At 36.6% G+C, this 13875-nt stretch overlaps 1 non-coding gene and 2 pseudogenes across 1 annotated transcript; all 3 read left to right on the top strand.

Moving 5' to 3' along the window:
• The first annotated feature begins 781 nt into the window (after nt 1-781).
• LOC113375517 lies at nt 782-963 on the top strand (annotated as a pseudogene).
• Nucleotides 964-7219: 6256 nt separating this feature from the next.
• Nucleotides 7220-7402, top strand: LOC113375457 (annotated as a pseudogene).
• A 1616-nt stretch (nt 7403-9018) lies between these two features.
• On the top strand, nt 9019-9211 carry LOC113375260. Its single transcript, XR_003367012.1, has one exon. It is a non-coding gene; the product is annotated as a U2 spliceosomal RNA (small nuclear RNA).
• The last annotated feature ends 4664 nt before the right edge of the window (nt 9212-13875 follow it).

The raw sequence follows: 13875 nt of genomic DNA, 5'->3' as shown, positions 1-13875 counted from the left end.
AAATGAGTTTAATATATATAAGTATGAACACACATCTATCGATAAAGAAATTAATATGAATATGAGCGTCTGTTCTCCTAATAACATATTTTTTTGAAAAATTTTGCAAGTGTCAGAAAATACTTTATATAAATATGACGATAAAATGAGTTTAATATATATAAGTATGAACACACATCTATCGATAAAGAAATTAATATGAATATGAGCGTCTGTTCTCCTAATAACATATTTTTTTGAAAAATTTTGCAAGTGTCAGAAAATACTTTATATAAATATGACAATAAAATGAGTTTAATATATATAAGTATGAACACACATCTATCGATAAAGAAATTAATATGAATATGAGCGTCTGTTCTCCTAATAACATATTTTTTTGAAAAATTTTGCAAGTGTCAGAAAATACTTTATATAAATATGACGATAAAATGAGTTTAATATATATAAGTATGAACACACATCTATCGATAAAGAAATTAATATGAATATGACCGTCTGTTCTCCTAATAACATATTTTTTTGAAAAATTTTGCAAGTGTCAGAAAATACTTTATATAAATATTTTTGTAAAATTTTACAAATGTGAGAAAAGGCTTATAACGACAGTAGAGTTAACAGCCATATTAGAACATTCGCTCATAGAACTTTGGGGGGTGAAGAATAGTTAGGGAATGGACGCGAGAGTTGATAAAAATAGATGAAAAATGAATCGTTGAAATAGTTGGGAATATTTTGTTTATATTGTAGAATTTAAAAAATAGTATTTGTCCGCAAATTTATCGCTTCTCGGCCGAATGGCTAAGATCAAAGTGTAGTATCTGTTCTTATCAGCTTAATAAATTTCGCGATATAAAGTGTTTTAAGTGATTTTTGGAAAAATTTTATTTGTCAGGGGCCTGCTCCGCTTCCGACGATTTGCCAGCGCTTCCAAAAGGCTTTCGCTAACTAAAAATAAATATTTGACTTATTCTAAAACTGTGATGTGTTCCATTCGCGAGTAAATCATACGGGTAAGTTTTCTCATTATGACATAGTATAAGTACGTAATATGTGTGTGTGTGCATGTGTGTGTGTGTGTGTGTACGCACGTATGTTGGTTTGTAGGTCGCGCGTGTGTGCGGGTGGACGTGTGTGCTGACGGTTTGATTGTATGTGTGATTGCAGCTCGCGCGTCTCGTATACGTATAGCGGTACATGGTGCATGGATGCATTTCGCTGATCGGTAAAATACGCGATACAAAAAATTAACAACGTTGCGCGTCTCGCGCATAATTACTGTTCGAGAATTCTCAAACCTTTATTTTTCTCTTATTATAATTATGTGTATTTAGTCGCGCGACTATAATTATAATTTCGCGCTATATATAAAATAATAAATACTCATTACATACTCAAATTACTATTACGATATACATTTTGCATTGACAACCATATCGTTGTAAATGCAATTATATTGTTACTGTAAATTCAATACATTTTTCTTTATTTAAATTTGAAACTAAAAACTAACTAACTACTCTTACTCGCATTATATCCAGAATTATAATTATACTTATAGTCGTGTTTTTTACTTTTGCCATACACTTTCTCTTTTTACTTAATAAATCGCTTAAAATAATAATAATTAAGCCTACATTATATTATTAAATTACTTCTCTGCCGATCGGTGAATGCATACTTGTAGACATAAATAATATACCTACACATAGCTGCATTACACAAAGTTTGCCATTACCACCAACTACTTCCATCATATCAAATTATAATATATTTTTACCTAAATCCATTCACAATTCAATTATATTTTCGTATTCTGTTATGTCTCGTTCAAAATTTGCGATGCATTCTGTCGCGGAATGTACCGATCACGCCACTGACGCGTCATAGCGCAAACCCGTCTCCGCGGAACATTAAACGGTGAGACACGAACTCAAATCGATTACTGTTTCACATATATATATATACATATATCTAAATTTTTTGCTCAACTAAATTCAAACGCACTATATCACAATTATAATTATGATTCCAATCCTTAATTACATCGTCAGTAACTCTAAACCTCATTTCGCTTTACACAACTTTCACAATTACCATAAATTGATCTCACACTTTGACATGCGCTCCACTGGGCGTGTAATAGCAAGCGAGGCACGTTCTCGACACAGCGACATGCGCGTTCGCTGTCTACAAGAGAGTTCGACGAATCCCAAACAGTGGGATTATAATAGACACTCAAACTAAATACATGACATGTTTTAAATTATTATTATGTTACACGTTATTGATTTTTTTTCCTCTCTTATAATTATTTATTTACTTTTTGCATTTTATTTTTATATCTATTTTTGCTTTTTTACTTATATTTATGTCCTGTATATAAATTTATTTTGGCCCATTTTACTTTTTATTTATTTATTTATTTATTGATTTTTATTATTATTATTATTATTATTATTATTATTATTATTATTATTATTATTATTATTATATTATTATATTATATATATATATATATATATATATTTTTTTTTTTTTTTTTTTTTTTTTTTTTTTTTTTTTTTTTTTCTTCTTTCCTTGCCCAAAACCAATATAAACCAACATATGAATGAATCAATGAATAAATGGTGATATGCATGAAATGTCATGAGAAAACTTGCCCCAAATAAGAAAGATACTACATGAGCTCCCAAAGAAGCTTACCCGGACGCAGGCCTGCAAAGCCTTGGGACTACGACCTCAGACTTTCGCTCAGCACAGAAAATACTACTTCTGCAGAGTCTGAGGTCGTCTACCTGGACCTACCATTGAAAGATGACAAAGCACATTGCCCAAATGCAGGAAAGCATACACCCAGAAGAGTAAACTTATGATGCATTTGAGGATAGAGCACCATGCTGTGCTCAAATACAAATGCTCGCTATGCAACTTACCAACATCGTTAAACGCATTTAGGGGCCACCTCATGAAATGTGAAGGCCGCGGGAAAAAGGCCAATATGACAAAACATAATAAACCGACCAAGCCAACACCCAGCACTCCACCAAAGTCCGCTTCTGCAGTTGACCCAAATATTCAGGCTGGGACCAGCAGACCTGCTTCGATCACCAAAACGAGACCTAAAACTGCAGTAACCACATAGCGACCAGGAATATAACCCCCCCTCCAGCCTCTAGCTCTCAAATTATGACAAGATCAAGAACTAGAGCCGCGAGTGTGCCTCCATCAGACCGAAGTCAGAAGGGTGGTAGGGTTATTTGGAGAACGAAAAGCGCGACTTTAGACACAACAGGCGGAAGCCCGGAATTCACCGCAGCTGAAATATCATCACCAAAACCTAATCCGCCAGGACTACTCGCGAAGAAACCGGCGACAATATTCGCTGTGGCCCAGTCCAATAGAAATAATCACAAATAGAACGAGCGGGAAAAAGCTGCCCACCATTTCAGAGACGCCACCGGAGCCGGAAACACCAGTTTTGCTACCCGAAACATCAAACAATGAAATCCCGACGCGGCCTAATTTAACAGCGAGAAGAGGCAAATCAAGCGGAGGACGAGAATCCACCACGGTTGAGATTTCATCAGAACTCAATCCACCAGGACAACTGCACGAGGAAACCGGCGAAAATATTCCGCTGTGGCCCAGCCCAATAGAAATCACCCCAAATAGGACAAGCGGAAGCCAACTGCCTACCACAGCAGAGATGCCACCGGAGCTGGAACCGCCAGCATTACTACCCGGAATAGTAGACGATGAAATTCCAATGTGGCCTAGCTTAATAGCGAGAAGAGTAGCAACTGAAGAAAATACATCCGAAACAAATGAAGAGACAGCGCCCCCGATCGAGGTGATTTCCAACGAGAATGAAACGGTAACAGCAAACGAAATGGAGAGGGAAATTGCGGAACGCCTGCGTGATATAAGAGCAATAGTAGAAGAAATCAACACTCGGCCAAGCGAGACTCCATCGCGAGAAGAGGGCGTCCGCCAACAAACAAGAAACGAAGGAACCATCCCGACGCCTACACTGGTCACTCCAAAAATGACGGAATTCCAGGTCGAGGCCTGCCGGAGGATTCAGGCTATTGCAACACCGGCCGACCTGGATAAAGAAATCGAAGACATATCGAATTCAATCAAGCCGAATGAAAGCGCTGAACCCCGAAACGAGACTGGTCGCAGATACCGACCCAATACCGACCAGAGACGACGTCGTAGGAGGAATACGGATATGACCTTTGACCCCGCCGCTGCTGCCCGCATACAAAAACTATACAGACGAGATAGAAAAAGGGCGTTTAGGGAAATAACGGGAAATAACGAAAGAGCTTATTGTCACTTTGAACCCGAATTCCTCCACGCATACTTCAAGGCCGTCTACCGAAGACAACCAGATCCGGAACCATCAGAAGCCATGCCAGAAATTATACCTCCAATAACACCGGTGGGAGATGGGAACAATAATCCTCTTACTAAAGATTTCACAGCAGAAGAGATCTGGGCCCGTGCGCTTAAATGCAAAAATACGGCACCGGGTCCCGATGGCATCAGATACTGGCTATGGAAAAAATGCGACCCTGGCTCGCATATATTAGCGGCAATATTTAACCAAACACACAAACTGAAGTATGTACCACGCTCGTGGCAAGTGTCGGAGACCATCTTAATTCCGAAGAAAGGCGACTTGGATGAGGTCACGAGCTGGAGGCCTATCGCCCTGTCGAATACAATTGGAAAGCTATACGCCTCGGTTCTGGCAGATCGCCTGGGCAAATGGTGCAAAGAAAATAACCGCATCTCAAACGCACAAAAAGGTTTCATGCCATTTGAAGGTTGCAGCGAACATAACTACACGCTGCAATCTTCAATTCAGGATGCCAGAAGAAGACGAAAAGAAATCGCGGTCGCATGGCTGGACCTAAAAAATGCTTTCGGTTCGATCCCACATAAAACAATCTTTAACGCAATGCGCTGGGCGGGACTGGGCAGCGAGAGCATTGCCCTGATAGAAAGATTTTATAGCGGATGCACGACGAAGATCAGAAGCGTCCAGGGATCAACGGAGGACGTTCCAGTAGAAGCGGGAGTGAAACAGGGATGTCCGCTGTCTCCTATAACATTCAACATGGCCATTGAACCGCTGCTACGAGCCATCCGAAACACGCCAGAAAACTATAATGCAAACGGCACCATCAATAACGTGCTGGCGTATGCCGATGATCTTGTGCTGATGGCTGATAGCGCAGAAGGACTGCAGAAACTTATGGACACTACAGCTACGGTTTCAAAATGGAGCGGACTGCAGTTCAACACCAGAAAATGCGCCACGTTGCATGTGGACGGCAAACAACACCGAGCTATTACTACAACCTTCAGCCTGAATGGAGAAACTATGAAAACCTTGGACATGGACCAATCTTATGAATATCTAGGCATCCCAACGGGTTTTCAGAGTTTCAGTTCGGCCGACGAAGTCATCAGGGCGATGAGGAGGCATGCGGAGCAACTGAACAATTCGTTACTAGCCCCCTGGCAAAAGGTGGACGCCTTAAACACGTTCATCATGCCGCAATTACAATTTCACCTCCGGAACGGTAAAACCACGAAAAAACTACTATGGATATACGACCGGGAGGTGAAGACTTACGCCAAGAAGTGGGCCAATCTGCCAAAGCGAGCCAGCGCTGAGATCCTATATCTCGCCTACAAAGAGGGAGGCTTCAACCTGCTACCAACCTCTTTCTTGGCAGACATCGGACAGGTCGTCCATGCGCACAGACTGCTCACGTCCAACGATGACAGCGTCGCAGAAGCAAGTCTGGCAGCGCTGAAGGAGGTTGTTCGGAAGAAAACGATCAGAGAGGCCACGCCGAAGGAACTCGTTGACTACATCAACGGATCTGACGAAGGATTGGTGGCAAAACCGAGCAACGACATTAGTTCGACATGGACGAGACTCAGAGCAGCCGCCAGACGCCTAAAGGGCAAAATCAACTTCCTCCTCGAATTGGACTCACTGCAAGTGGACGACAAGCGCGTTGAGAGACAGAATTCAGAAAGCGCACTAAGAACAGCGGCGCGGAATCACTTCCGCAACAAACTTATACTTAAACCCGACCAGGGAAAGCTATGGAAGTGACATCGGCCAATTCTGTCTCCAACCACTTTATAGAGATGGCAGTTTTACAAGATTCGCCGACTGGCGTTTCATACATAGAGCCCGTCTGAACGTACTGCCGTTGAACGGGTGCCGAAGATTCGGTCAGAACGACAAACGGTGCAGACGATGCGGCCACCAGAACGAGACGCTGCCGCACGTGCTGAACCACTGTCGTCCACAGTTTGTCACCATGACGAAAAGACATAACGCGATTCTAAACCGACTGACAAAAGCAATGAAGGTGCCACCTGGATCCAGAACATTTATCAATCAGCAGATCCCGGGATATTCTGGAGCAGAGAGACCCGACGTAGTCATTATAGACGAAACGCAGAAAATCGCCTTAATTATGGATGTGACGGTGGCGTTCGAGAACCGGCCTCAAGCATTCGTTACTGCAAGAGCTGAAAAAATCAGGAAATATAGTGCCCTGCCAATCATTTACATACTCAAGGCCTAACCACCAAAATCCTGGTATTCGTCATGGGATCACTCGGGGGATACGACAAAAGTAACGTCGAAACCCTAATAGCCTTAGGAATAGGCCGCCGCTACTCTGTGCTAATGAAGCGCCTGATGGTGTCCGACACTATCAAATGGTCCCGTGACATGTATGTCGAACACATCACAGGAAGCAGACAATACCACGGCTGAGGAGGGACGAGAAAACTGTTGAATGACAATATTATAACCTCACGAAAACATTCTACCCAGCACCATGGCTGAATAAGGACCAAGACTGAAGAATATCTAAGCTATTGCTCAAATAATTTATATACTTTTTGATGTTATGAATACTATATTATATATGTACATGCCGTTAACATGTTAACGGCATAATTTTCTATAATTTAAAAATGCTGAATAAATGTATACACACTACCAGCTAATAGCTGGCCCGTAGTGTTTTATTATATATCAATAAAATTGTAATTTCCTCTTCCAGATATATGCTCGCTATATGTCAGTCCGCGTATTGTACTAGTTATATACTTGGTCTGACATACACAGCGATACATCAAAATTCTTTAAGATTTGCAAATGGCCTACACTATATCATCAGCATTATCTAAAAAGAAACATCTGTTCTTATCAGCTTAATATCTGATAGTATCTGCATAGCAGATCCAGTATATTAAACTGATTTTTGGAAATTGGCGGAATGTCAGGGGCTTGCTCCGCTTCCGCCGCGGGTTGGCCCGGTATTGCAGTACCGCCGGGATCGGCCCATAAAAAACCATCATATAATAATAAATTTAAAAATGTGCATATATTGCATATTAAATATATATATATATATAATATATATAAATATATTGATATGTAATATCGATAATTGATTTCAAATTAACTATATAAATTAATTATATAAAAACTATAGAATTAATAATAAAATAAAAAAATATATAAAGCTATACAAATCTAACAAAAGATTATATATAACGATAATAGGATTGAAAAATTTTGCAAGTGTCAGAAAATACTTCATATAAATATGACAAAAAATGAGTTTAATATATATAAGTATGAACACACATCTATCGATAAAGAAATTAATATGAATATGAGCGTCTGTTCTCCCAATAACATATTTTTTTGAAAAATTTTGCAAGTGTCAGAAAATACTTTATATAAATATGACGATAAAATGAGTTTAATATATATAAGTATGAACACACATCTATCGATAAAGAAATTAATATGAATATGAGCGTCTGTTCTCCTAATAACATATTTTTTTGAAAAATTTTGCAAGTGTCAGAAAATACTTCATATAAATATGACAAAAAATGAGTTTAATATATATAAGTATGAACACACATCTATCGATAAAGAAATTAATATGAATATGAGCGTCTGTTCTCCTAATAACATATTTTTTTGAAAAATTTTGCAAGTGTCAGAAAATACTTATATAAATATGACGATAAAATGAGTTTAATATATATAAGTATGAACACACATCTATCGATAAAGAAATTAATATGAATATGAGCGTCTGTTCTCCTAATAACATATTTTTTTGAAAAATTTTGCAAGTGTCAGAAAATACTTTATATAAATATGACGAAAAATGAGTTTAATATATATAAGTATGAACACACATCTATCGATAAAGAAATTAATATGAATATGAGCGTCTGTTCTCCTAATAACATATTTTTTTGAAAAATTTTGCAAGTGTCAGAAAATACTTTATATAAATATGACGATAAAATGAGTTTAATATATATAAGTATGAACACACATCTATCGATAAAGAAATTAATATGAATATGAGCGTCTGTTCTCCTAATAACATATTTTTTTGAAAAATTTTGCAAGTGTCAGAAAATACTTTATATAAATATGACAAAAAATGAGTTTAATATATATAAGTATGAACACACATCTATCGATAAAGAAATTAATATGAATATGAGCGTCTGTTCTCCTAATAACATATTTTTTTGAAAAATTTTGCAAGTGTCAGAAAATACTTTATATAAATATGACGATAAAATGAGTTTAATATATATAAGTATGAACACACATCTATCGATAAAGAAATTAATATGAATATGAGCGTCTGTTCTCCTAATAACATATTTTTTTGAAAAATTTTGCAAGTGTCAGAAAATACTTTATATAAATATTTTTGTAAAATTTTACAAATGTGAGAAAAGGCTTATAACGACAGTAGAGTTAACAGCCATATTAGAACATTCGCTCATAGAACTTTGGGGGGTGAAGAATAGTTAGGGAATGGACGCGAGAGTTGATAAAAATAGATGAAAATGAATCGTTGAAATAGTTGGGAATATTTTGTTTATATTGTAGAATTTAAAAAAATAGTATTTGTCCGCAAATTTATCGCTTCTCGGCCGAATGGCTAAGATCAAAGTGTAGTATCTGTTCTTATCAGCTTAATATCTGATAGTATCTGCATAGCAGATCCAGTATATTAAACTGATTTTTGGAAATTGGCGGAATGTCAGGGGCTTGCTCCGCTTCCGCCGCGGGTTGGCCCGGTATTGCAGTACCGCCGGGATCGGCCCATAAAAAACCATCATATAATAATAAATTTAAAAATGTGCATATATTGCATATTAAATATATATATATATATAAATATATATAAATATATTGATATGTAATATCGATAATTGATTTCAAATTAACTATATAAATTAATTATATAAAAACTATAGAATTAATAATAAAATAAAAAAATATATAAAGCTATACAAATCTAACAAAAGATTATATATAACGATAATAGGATTGAAAAATTTTGCAAGTGTCAGAAAATACTTTATATAAATATGACGATAAAATGAGTTTAATATATATAAGTATGAACACACATCTATCGATAAAGAAATTAATATGAATATGAGCGTCTGTTCTCCCAATAACATATTTTTTTGAAAAATTTTGCAAGTGTCAGAAAATACTTTATATAAATATGACGATAAAATGAGTTTAATATATATAAGTATGAACACACATCTATCGATAAAGAAATTAATATGAATATGAGCGTCTGTTCTCCTAATAACATATTTTTTTGAAAAATTTTGCAAGTGTCAGAAAATACTTCATATAAATATGACAAAAAATGAGTTTAATATATATAAGTATGAACACACATCTATCGATAAAGAAATTAATATGAATATGAGCGTCTGTTCTCCTAATAACATATTTTTTTGAAAAATTTTGCAAGTGTCAGAAAATACTTTATATAAATATGACGATAAAATGAGTTTAATATATATAAGTATGAACACACATCTATCGATAAAGAAATTATTATGAATATGAGCGTCTGTTCTCCTAATAACATATTTTTTTGAAAAATTTTGCAAGTGTCAGAAAATACTTCATATAAATATGACAAAAAATGAGTTTAATATATATAAGTATGAACACACATCTATCGATAAAGAAATTAATATGAATATGAGCGTCTGTTCTCCTAATAACATATTTTTTTGAAAAATTTTGCAAGTGTCAGAAAATACTTTATATAAATATGACGATAAAATGAGTTTAATATATATAAGTATGAACACACATCTATCGATAAAGAAATTAATATGAATATGAGCGTCTGTTCTCCTAATAACATATTTTTTTGAAAAATTTTGCAAGTGTCAGAAAATACTTCATATAAATATGACAAAAAATGAGTTTAATATATATAAGTATGAACACACATCTATCGATAAAGAAATTAATATGAATATGAGCGTCTGTTCTCCTAATAACATATTTTTTTGAAAAATTTTGCAAGTGTCAGAAAATACTTTATATAAATATGACGATAAAATGAGTTTAATATATATAAGTATGAACACACATCTATCGATAAAGAAATTAATATGAATATGAGCGTCTGTTCTCCTAATAACATATTTTTTTGAAAAATTTTGCAAGTGTCAGAAAATACTTTATATAAATATGACGATAAAATGAGTTTAATATATATAAGTATGAACACACATCTATCGATAAAGAAATTAATATGAATATGAGCGTCTGTTCTCCTAATAACATATTTTTTTGAAAAATTTTGCAAGTGTCAGAAAATACTTTATATAAATATGACAATAAAATGAGTTTAATATATATAAGTATGAACACACATCTATCGATAAAGAAATTAATATGAATATGAGCGTCTGTTTCCTAATAACATATTTTTTTGAAAAATTTTGCAAGTGTCAGAAAATACTTTATATAAATATGACGATAAAATGAGTTTAATATATATAAGTATGAACACACATCTATCGATAAAGAAATTAATATGAATATGAGCGTCTGTTCTCCTAATAACATATTTTTTTGAAAAATTTTGCAAGTGTCAGAAAATACTTTATATAAATATTTTTGTAAAATTTTACAAATGTGAGAAAAGGCTTATAACAGACAGACAGACAGACAGAAAAAATTTATTCATTATTTCGGTACATACATTGAATTAAATGTGGGTTTTTCTACCTTTAGGTATTCTACCCAAAAATGTATAGTTTTATATTACATTATATTTATACAGTATTTTATTATTATTATTTCACAAGAACAAAAAAAAGGAGAAAAGTTTTTCTCCTAAAAAAAAATTCTATTGTCAGTGTTTTATGGCTTATGTATTTACTTCGGGCTCGATCAGGTAGTTAGGCATGGCATACTTCCCGTACCAAATCATTTCTGAAGTGTATTGGCCTAATGCTCGGATGGTACTATTATCGTGATCCCTACATTTTCGGTAAAAATTCTCGGTGAGCTTTTTTATGTGTTCGAGTATGGTCGGTATGTCCGTCTGTTCGTGTAAATATTTCGTTGGGTAGTAGTGTCTCGTCAGTGGGTTCCTTGATTTGTCTAGTACCAGTCGCAGTGCTTTGTTCTGTGCTATTTGTAGTCTCCGTCTGTTGGTCTTGGTTGTCGCGTTCCATGCCGGAGCGGCGTATGTCAGTAATGGTCTTATCAGTGTCAAGTAAAGTGTCCGCTTGTTCTTCACGCTTAGCGGGCTGTTGTGGTTCAAAAGAGGTCTCAGTAGATTCATCATCCCGTAAGCCTGTCCAATTTTTGTATTCGTATGTTTTGTGAAGCTGAGTCTATAGTCCAAGGTTACGCCAAGGTATTTGACTTCCTTGGACCACTCAGCTTCATGGCCCATTACCTTTAGTTTTGTCAAGTCAGTAAGTGTAATGGACCAACGGCTTTTTGTAAAGAAAATTGCTTCTGTTTTAGAAGGATTGATTTTAATTTGCCATTTTTCCGTGTAATCAGTCAGGGCGTCTATATGTCTCTGTATTTTTGTAGTCAGTAGCGTAGGTGAACGTGATGATCTGTAAATGGCAGTGTCGTCAGCAAATGTCAACAGTGTTGTGTCGGCGTCAGTGGGCATGTCGTGGATGTAGACGTTAAACAAGGACGGTCCCAGGATCGAGCCCTGCGGTACTCCCGCCGTCACTTGTTTAATCGTCGAGGGTGTGTTGTCTACTTGAACTGTGAAATTACGGTCTGCGAGGTAAGAATGGAGTAGTTTTGTGATGTATGGTGGAAAGTTAAGGGTTATGAATTTGTGTATCAGTCCGTCCATCCAGATGGTGTCAAAAGCCTTCTCGAAATCGAGCAACACCAATCCGGTATGGTTTCGTCTATTGAAGTTGAGTACAGTGTTTTCTATTAGTTGTGTCAGTGGATGTAACGTAGAGTGCTGTTCCTTAAAGCCGTACTGTGTGTCTGGTATAATCTTGTTTCGTCTGATGTGTCTGTTGATGCGTTTGAGTAGTACCTTTTCAGTTACTTTGCTCATTGTATTGAGGAGGCTGATTGGTCTGTAATTTTGCGGAGAGTCTGGCTGTTTCCTCGGCTTCAGGATAGGAAATATGGTCGATGTTTTCCATGAAGCAGGAAAGTGGCCTTTGGTCATTATACGGTTAACCAGTCGTGTGATTAGTATGTATGCGTTCGTTGGTAGTTGTTTCAGTATTATATTTTGTAGTCCGTCCGGTCCGGGTGCTTTCCTGTTCGGTAGTTTTCTGATTGTCGACTTTATTTCTGAAACTGTGGCAGGGTCTATTCGTAGGTCTTTGTCGTTAAATTGTTCAGTAAAATTTTGAATAGAATTGCGTACGTCTCGTCTTAAGTCTGCGTTGGACATGTCGGCGTTTTGTCTGTGTATGTTTTCAAAGTGTGTTGCTAAAATTTCTGCTTTGTCTGCTGGTGTCGTGGCGTAGTTGTTGTCAGGTAGTTTGAGTGGCGGGATAGGTGTTGTTTTCCTCGTCAGCCTTTTGGCTGTTTGCCAAACTTTGTGCGGGTCAGTGTTGATGGTTTCTAGTTTTTTAGTCCAAGTGTCATTCCGGTGCTCACGTATCTCATTATGAATAATTTTTGTCAGTCTGTTTACGTGTTCCTTTAGTAGTCTGTCACCAGTACGTTGCCACAGTTTCTTTATATTGTTCTTTAATTTAATTTTTACTAATATTTGTTGAGGAAGCGTGTCAAATGTGGATGTATTTGCGTGTCGCAGCGGTATTGTGTGTTGGATCGTGTCCGTGATCGTCCGTGTCAGATGTGTCACAGCCTCCTCTATGTCTGTATTGGTCTCTATGGGTATCGTGTGTCGTATATTGTCTGTAATAATTTCTCTAAAAAGTGGCCAGTTGGCTCTGGAATAATCCAAAATGTTGCGTTCTGGAGTGTTGTCGACGTCGAGTCTGTCAGAGATAGTCATAAAAACAGGGTTATGATCAGAGTTGAAAAGTGTTCTATTTATGGGTTCGGATGTTATGTGAAGGTTTTTTGTCAAGGCCAGATCGATTGTGCTGTGATGGTGTGTCTGTACGGTAGCGTATCTGGTCGGCGTGTCAGGATAGTGTAGTTGTGCGTCCGTGGTGTTGTGTTCCGTCAGATATTCGTAGAGTCGGATTCCGTTCGCGTTGTTGTAGTTGCAGTTCCATGATGTGTGTTGCGCGTTAAAGTCTCCTGCCATTAAGACGTGTGTGTTTGAGTCAAGTAGGTTTTGTAGGTCCGTCAGTTGCAGTCCGCTTGCCGGGATGTAAATCGATATTATAGTCACTTTTTGACCCCTTTTGTATACATTAATAGTTGTTATTTCAGAACCGCCCGCTGTCAGGTTTGGCACTTGCTCGTGTCTGATATTAGACTTGATCAATATTGCAGTGCCTCCCCATCCGCGTGAATTTGTCGGTCTG

This window comes from Ctenocephalides felis, unplaced genomic scaffold, assembly GCF_003426905.1.
Source record: "Ctenocephalides felis isolate EL2017-DRISC unplaced genomic scaffold, ASM342690v1 CF-g0.4_SCAFFOLD_00109, whole genome shotgun sequence".
Lineage (NCBI taxonomy): Eukaryota > Metazoa > Arthropoda > Insecta > Siphonaptera > Pulicidae > Ctenocephalides > Ctenocephalides felis.
This window is presented reverse-complemented; position numbering and strand designations above follow the sequence as displayed.